The 8,234-nt window shown below is 43.1% G+C and overlaps 1 non-coding gene across 1 annotated transcript; it reads left to right on the forward strand.

Annotated features, from left to right (window-relative positions):
- Positions 1-851: 851 nt before the first annotated feature.
- Trnat-ugu (transfer RNA threonine (anticodon UGU)) lies at positions 852-926 on the forward strand. The gene has a single exon. It is a non-coding gene; the product is annotated as a tRNA-Thr (tRNA).
- Positions 927-8,234: the final 7,308 nt, after the last annotated feature.

An 8,234-nucleotide genomic window follows, 5' to 3' on the forward strand; every position in this document is an offset into this window, starting at 1 on the left:
TTGCCTTTCCTGTGGCACATTGATCGTAAATTACGGTTCTCTGCTGTCGCGTCGAAGAAAGTATCATCAGTACATAAAAGGTCTGGCGGCCAGTGTGAGCAACAATCTGCGGCTGTTTGCTGATGACGCTGTTGTGCACTGCAGGGGGTCGTCCTTGAGTGACTCTAGCAGGGTAATACGTGACTTACACAATATTTATAGTTGGTGTGATGAATGGCAACCAGATATAAATGTAGAAAAATGTAAGTTAACCTAATAAATGATAATTAATCGAAACCCTCAGCTGCCAACAGGTCTTGTTGATACACCTCAATGTGTGCCCCGACAGGGACTAGAACCCGGGATCTTCTCCTTACATGGCAGACGCTCTATCCATCTGAGCCACCGAGGGCCCAGAGGATAGCGCGACTGTAGGAACTTATCTCTTGCGCGCTTGCCGTGAAACCCACATTCCCATCTGTCCACAACCTACGTTCGTAATGTTCCTAATGGATATCTGCCCTTTCAATCATTACTCGCTCCAAGTAAGGTGATGATTCCCGTAAGAGTTCGGGCAAAGCGTGCGCATTCGCATAGAAGAAGGTCAATGGCCGGGTAGCCTTTAACTGTATGAAGATAGTAACTGTTCCAAAGAACAGATACCAATGATGCCCATGCAGCTTCTCTAGAAAGAAATGATAACTAAGCGAAACCCTCACCGGTTGGAATCGCCACCTTACTTGGCGCGAGTAATGAGTGATTGGGCAGATATCCATTAGGACCATTACGAATGTAGGTTGTGGGCAGTTGGGAACGTGGGTCTCACGGGAAGCGTGCGAAAGATAAGTCCCTGCGGTCGCGCTACCCTCTGTGCCCTCGGTGGCTCAGATGGATAGAGCGTCTGCCATGTAAGCAGGAGATCCCGGGTTCGAGTCCCGATCGGGGCACACATTTTCAACTGTCCCCACTGATATATATCAACAACACCTGTTGGCAGCCGAGGGTTTCGATTAATGACCATTTCTTTCTAGAGAAGTTGCATGGCCATCATTGGTATCTGTTCTGTAGATGAGCAGGGAAATCAAACCCTGAATGTTCGAATGCAACATTAGTAGTGTCCAGCTTGACACAATCACGTAGTTTAAATATCTGGCCGCAACGTTGTAAAGCCATAGGAAATGGAACGAAAATGTGAGGATTATCGTAGTGAAGACGAATGCTCGACTTTGGTTTATGGCGAGAATTTTAGGGAAGTGTGGTTCATCTGTAAAGGCGACCACATGTAGGACACTAGTACGATCCATTCTACAGTCCGCACTAGGTCGGATTACAGAAAGACATCGAAGCATTTCTTAAGTGGGCTGCTGGATTTTTGTTATCGATAGGTTAGAACAACACGCAAGTATTATTCACATGCTTCTGGAACACAAATGGGAATTCCTGGACGTAAGGTGGCGTTCTACTCGAGGAATACGATTGAGAAAATATAGAGAACCGGCATTTGATGCAGACTGCAGAAAGATTCTGCTGCCCTCAACGTACATTTCCTGTAAGAACAATGAAGATAAGAGATATTAGGGCTCGTACGGGGCCATATAGACAGTCGCTTTTCTCTACATCCACATCTGTATCTATACTCTGCATCGCAGACTGTACGTCCCTACCAGTTATTAAGGTTTCTACCTGTTCCATTCACGTATGGAGCGCGGGAAGAATGATTGTTTGAATGTCTCTGTGCTTGCAGAAGTTATTCTAATCTTATCTTGACGATACCTATGTAGCCGATACGTAGGGGTTTGTAGTATATTCCTAGAGTAATCATTTAAAGCAGCCGGTTCTTGAAACGTTGTTAAGAGGCTTTGTCGAGATAGTTTACGTCTATCTTCAAGAGTCTTCCAGTTCAGTTCAGGCCACGAAAAATATTTATAACTAAGAAATCTGTAAATAACAATTATAGTGTGTAAGAAAAATGGTAAGAAAAATGTCTTGTAAAATCCTTTTAAGTTGTTTGAAAAAGAATTTTTTAAAAAAAACCTTGTTCACTCAAGTACGAGCAGCCCTTAGCAGCTCGACATCTTATTTACAACTATTCATGACGTCGCCTTTCCGGCTTAGATCTTTTTTAAAATAAATGTGACTTGTAAGTACTGCATCTCTTTCCAGTCAGTACAAACTTTAATTTTATTAATGTATTATATACCTAATATGTTTTAGAACTGTTAATTTAATTCTGAAGACGACGCTCATAGTAGCGTCGAAACCTGGTCAATTTTGACTTAATATTTGTGACCTAGGGCTTATTTGTTCTAATATAAAAATCTAACATTTTTAAAAATAAAAATTATAGATTTTTAAAAAATGTTTTTTCTTTTTTAAAGAACTTAAATCTTACAAAACATTTTTCTTAACATTTTTCTTACACACTGTAATTGTTATTTACATATTTCTTAGATTATATATACTTTTCACGCCCTGTTTCATTTTCTACTGACCTATTTCAGCACTCTCTCACGGATTAAACAAACCTGTGACCATTTGTGTTGCCCTTCTCTGTATACGTTCAGTATCCCCTGTTAGTCCTATCTGGTACGGGTCCCGAACATTTGAGTAATATTCTAGAACCGGTCACACGAGTAATTTGCAAGTAATCTCCTTTGTAGGCTGATTGTACTTCCTCAGTATTCTACCAATAAGACCGAATTCTACCACCTGCTTTACCCACGACTTAACCTCTGTGATCATTTCATTTCATATCCCTACAAAGCGCTACACCCAGGTATTTGTACGATTTGGCCGTTTCCAAAAGTGACTCATTGGTGTTATACGATATAACGTTTTCTCGTTTTGTGAACAGCAACATTTTACATTTCTGAACATTTAGAGCAATCTCTGCAGAAAGTTGAAATTTTATTAAGATCTGACTGAATATTTATGCAGCTTCTTTCAGATAGTACTTCATTATAGATAACTACATCATCTGCAAAAAGCGTGCTTTTGCTGTTGTATCGTCTGCAAGGTCATTAATATACAATATTAACAGAAAGTTCCCAACACACTTTTCCTGGGGCACACCCGGAGTTACTTCTACATCAGAAGATGACTCTCCCTCCAAGATAACCTGCGGTGTCCTCCGCACGAAAAAGTCCTCAATCCAGACACAAATTTCACGTGGTACCCCATATGATCGTGCTTTTGACAATACGCGTAGGTGCCGTACTGAGTCAAATGCTTTTCGGAAATGAAGAAACACTGCATCTACCTGGTTGCCTTAGCCCTAAGCTTTCAGTATGTCATGTGAGAAAAGTGCGAATTGGGTTCTACATGATCGAAATTTTCGAAATCCATGCTCGTTAGCATTGAGAAGGTCATTCTGTTAAAGGCGCCTCATTATGTTTGTGCTCAGAATATGTTCCAAGATTCTAAAAGAAATCTATGTCAAGGGTATTGGACGGTTTCTGCATGGATCACTTCTACTGCCCTTCTTGTAGAGAGGTGTGACCTGTGCCCTTTTCCAGAACTGGGGAAGATTTTTTATTCGATTGATCTACGATAGATTTGGATAGAAGAGGGGCTAACTCAGTCGAAAGTTCAGTATAGAATGTGACATCGGGGCCTGGAGTTTTGTTCCATTATAACGGTTTCAGCTGTTTCTCAATGCCACTGACATGTACTTATTTCATTCATCTTTACAGTTGTACGATGATTAAATTGGGCCAGTTCTCTTACGTTTTCCTTTGTAAAGGAACATTTGAAAACGGAGTTACGCATTTCAGCTTTTGGTTTGCTACCCTCAATTTCAGTTTCTGTCCCATTCACTGGGGACAGGACACTAACAGCCTTTCCATACAACCAGAATTTCTTTGAGTTTTGTGAAAGGTCAATTGACAATATTCTGCTACGGTAATTACTGAAGACTTCACGCATTGCTCGTTTCATTCAGCATCTCTCTAGCTATAGACCTATGCTTTGTTGTGCACATATTATGCTGTATTCTCGGTCACTCTAGAAGTTTCTTTACAGTGATTGTATACCATGAAGGTTACCTACCGTTAGGAACTGCTCTACTGAGTACACATCTACTCAGTGCATTGTCAACAATTTTTTTAAACTTGGCCCAGAGTTCCTCTACTTGCTCCTGGCCTATACTGAAAATCTGCAGTTCCTCATTAAGATATGACCCTACTCATTTTTTATCGAGTTTACTGAACATGTATATCTTTGTTTGTTTTAGCTATCCTTTGTACTTTGGTAATCATTGTTGCCACAACCGCTTCATGGTCACTGGTACCAGTTTCGATGTGGATATCCTCAAAGAGTTCAGGTCTCTTTGTTGCCATTAGATCCAATATATTGCCATCATGAGTGGGGTTCCTAACTATCTGTTTAGATAGTTTTCAGAGGAGGCACCTAGCTAAGCTTCACAAGATAAATCTTCTTGGAAGATCAAACCTGTGTGCCGGACTGAGACTGGAACTCGGGACCTTTGCCTTTCGCGGGAAAGTCTGCCGGGAAATTTCATATCAGAGTATTCACAGGATATCTTATCACGGCCAACACCAACAAAACTGTAATTTTCCCAATTAACTGTCGGATGTTTAAAGTCTCCACCGATGATTACAGTATGATTAGAGAAATTACATACAAGTGAACTGAGGTTTTTTCTAAAGTTTTCGGTTACATCAGGAGATGAGTCTGGTCGGCGATAGAACGATCCAGTTATCATTTTATACCCAAACCTAATACTTAGTTTTGCCAAACAGTCTCACATGCAGCTTCAATTTCTACCTCGGTGGATTTGAGTTTTTTGTCTGCTGCGACAAATACACCACGTCCATTTCCCATTTGCCTGTCCTTTTGATATACACTTAAATTTTCCCCAAAGATCTCACTGCTATCCATTCCAGGTTTCAACCAGCTTTCTGTAACTAGTATTATGTGAGCTTCACTGCTTTTGTTAGCGCTTCAAACTCTGTCACTTTGTTGCGAATGCTTTGGCAGTTTACCATTAGGTCTAGTTGCAGGAAAAATAAGAAAGAAAATGACTAATTGTGGTACAGGGTAGCTTCTGTCATGAGGAATGTGGGTGCAGATGTAGGCGCACTGCCGTCCGTGGTGGTCCAGTCTTCGCCGCACTTTCTTTGTGAATACAGTCTTGCAGCATTTCCTGACAGCGAATCTGTCCCTCCTCTCGAGCTCTAGTCGAGTTTGATCATGTAGATCCTCCATGATAGTCGTGGAACCCCGACTAAAGTGAGCAGTGATGTCGCGGGACGCTAAATTACAGCCTTGATGGTCCATGGTCCTGCCGCTGACGACTTGTACATTAGATGATACAGTTTCTTTTTTTCATAAACAAGATAGAAATCAGCTTATTCAAGCAGAATCCACTGCACAATATTTTCTTGTACATTGACGTAGCTCCTGAGGAATTCGTGCGGTTGTGCTGTAATGCTAAACATATGCGTGACTATAGTCGAGCCGCCGAAATAATGTGACAGCCAGCGGCTACTTTACCAGTGCTACTACGTGTCTCTTTGTTGTCACGCCGCGTCGGTCGTCCAACTACGAATGTCGCATCCGAAAATTGTAAGAAACCACTAATAACCTTGGGGAGATGAAATATACTCTTTTCGTAATTAAAAAAAATGTACGGATATATATGTTGAGCTAAATTAGAGATTTCGATGCACCGAAATGGTAATGACATGGTGGGAGCTGCAACACGCCTGGACCACTTGCTTCTGCAATTTTGTGAATGTCGTAGATGACATTACGTGATTTACACTCTTTCACGATTTCCAGTATTTGTGCCTTTTTGATTTCGTTATCAAATGACTCAGCGCCGTTCTTCTGTAGCCATTCCACTAAGTCACTCTTCCTGCTTCTGCTTGTAGGGATTTTGTTTGACTGAACCGAGTGATGTGGTGCATAATCGAATATTAGGCGGAGTATTATCTAGCGAACCACTCTTTAAATTTCTTTGGCGTCATTTCCCTTTCTAAGCCACTAGATTTCTTTGATGTAAGCAACAACAAAACATTTGGCACAAACCCACCGACTGGTCCAGCTTTCTTGAGAAATCTCATCAGTCCTCGCAGTCGGTCTGGAATGACTACCATTAATCCACGTTTCGCCCGACCAGGTGATTTCGTGAGGTCTGCTGTTAAATAAATCCCAAAAAAGTAGCACCTCCAGCCAACGATGGCCTTTCGATCAAGCAGAACTCATCTTCCGGAAAATGTTTACCATCTAAACCCTATCTCCATTAGTATCACTCAAAGGCTGGGTTCTCCCCTGAGAACCAAGTCCAGTTTCAGCCGCAGTTACAACGGCCTCCTTCTGGATCTGCTAATGACCCAGAAGGAGGCCGTTGTAGCCGTGACCGGAAAGTTACTTTTTCTCCACAAGAGTTTTTAACATTATAAAGCGGTACTGCACCGAAGCATCAAAGAAACTGGTATAGGCATGCGTATACAAATACAGAGATATGTAAACAGGCAGAATACGGCGCTGCCGTCGGCGACGCCTATGTAAGACAACAAATGTCTGGCACAGTTGTTAGATTGGTTACTGCTGCTACAATGGCAGGTTATCAAGATTTACGTGAGTTTCAGCGTGGTGTTATAGTCGGTGCACGAGCGATGGGACACAGCAACTCTGAGGTAGCGATGAAGTGGGGATTTTTCCCGTACGACCATTTCACGAGTGTACCGTGAATATCAGGAATCAGGTAAAACATCTAATCTCCAACATCGCTTCGACGGAAGAAGTTCCTGCGAAAACGGACCAACGACGATTGAAGAGAATCGATCAACGTGACGGAAGTGCAACCCTTCCACAAATTGCTGCAGTTTTAAATGCAGGGCCGTCAACAAGCGTCAGCGTGCGAACCATTCCACGAAACATTATCGATGTGGGCTTTCGGAGCCGAAGGCCCACTGGTGTACCCTTGATGACTGCACGGCACAAGGCGTTACGCCTCGCCTGGGCCCGTCAACACCGACATTGGACTGTTGATGACTGGAAACTCGTTCCCTTGTCGGACTACTCTCGTTTCAAATTGTATCAAGCGGATGGACTTGTACGGCTATGGAGACAACCTCATGAATCCATGGACCCTGCGTGTCAGCAGGGGACTGTTCAAACTGGTGGAAGCTCTGTAATAGTGTAGGGCGTGTGCAGCTGGAGTGACATCGGATCCCTGATACGTCTAGATACGACTCTGACAGGTGACACGTACGTAAGCATCGTGCTTGATTACCTGCATCCATTCATTCCCATTATGCATTCCAACGGACTTGCGCAATTCCTGCAAGACAATGCGACACCCCACACGTCCAGAAATGCTACAGAGTGGCTCCAAGAATACTCTTCTGAGTTTAAACGCTTTCCTTGGCCACCATCATGAATATTATTGAGCATGCCTTGCGACGTGCTGTTTGAAGAGATCTCCATACCCTAGTACTCCTACGGATTTACGGACAGCCCTCCAGGATTCATGGTGTCAGTTCACTCCAGCTCTGCTTCAGACATTAGTCGAGCCCATGCCACGTCGTGTTGCGGCACTGGTGCGTGCTCGCGAGGGCCCTACGCGATATGAGGCAAGTACACCAGTTTCTTTGGCTCTTCAGTGTCTATTCAGAAAACTTTTTTGTCAACTCAGTATCTCATAGCAGTAGCTTCATCCAGGTGGAATGTCCTTTCTGCACGTAACAGTCAAATGTATGTTGCCGAAATACGTCTTCTTGAAAATTACCAAGTTCCGTCAATTTAGCAGCAAGCGCTCTGGGTTTTCGTAGAATCGAAAGAGCAGCAATTGGTTCCTGCAGATCATCAGCACACTTCCCTCTAGTTATTTTCTTCGCGGAGGTAGTTACAATTTTCAGACCTGCAGCTCTTCATTCCATGACTTTCGACAAAGGTATGAAAGGGCCACTGTTAACGTTTTGTTCTACAAAATATCATCGTAAACTATATATGAGCTAACGATTAACATAGTATCCCCACCTACTTTCGTGCAGCTTGAGGAAGAGACTGTATCACTTAGGTTTGAAATTAACAATGCGACACTTCACACGGCTCCGATAACGCGAACTGAGTCAATACCGCGATCTGCAACAAACGCTTTGCACCCACTGAGTACAGAACCGCGCGACCTTGAGTTGTCGGGGTGGCAACGGGGTACCATCACCATGGCAACGTTTACGAATCCCAGAGCTCGGACTGGCGCTAGAGTGTCTCCTCCACACGATGCG

This window comes from Schistocerca serialis, chromosome 8 (genome assembly GCF_023864345.2).
Source record: "Schistocerca serialis cubense isolate TAMUIC-IGC-003099 chromosome 8, iqSchSeri2.2, whole genome shotgun sequence".
Classification (NCBI taxonomy): Eukaryota; Metazoa; Arthropoda; class Insecta; order Orthoptera; family Acrididae; genus Schistocerca; species Schistocerca serialis.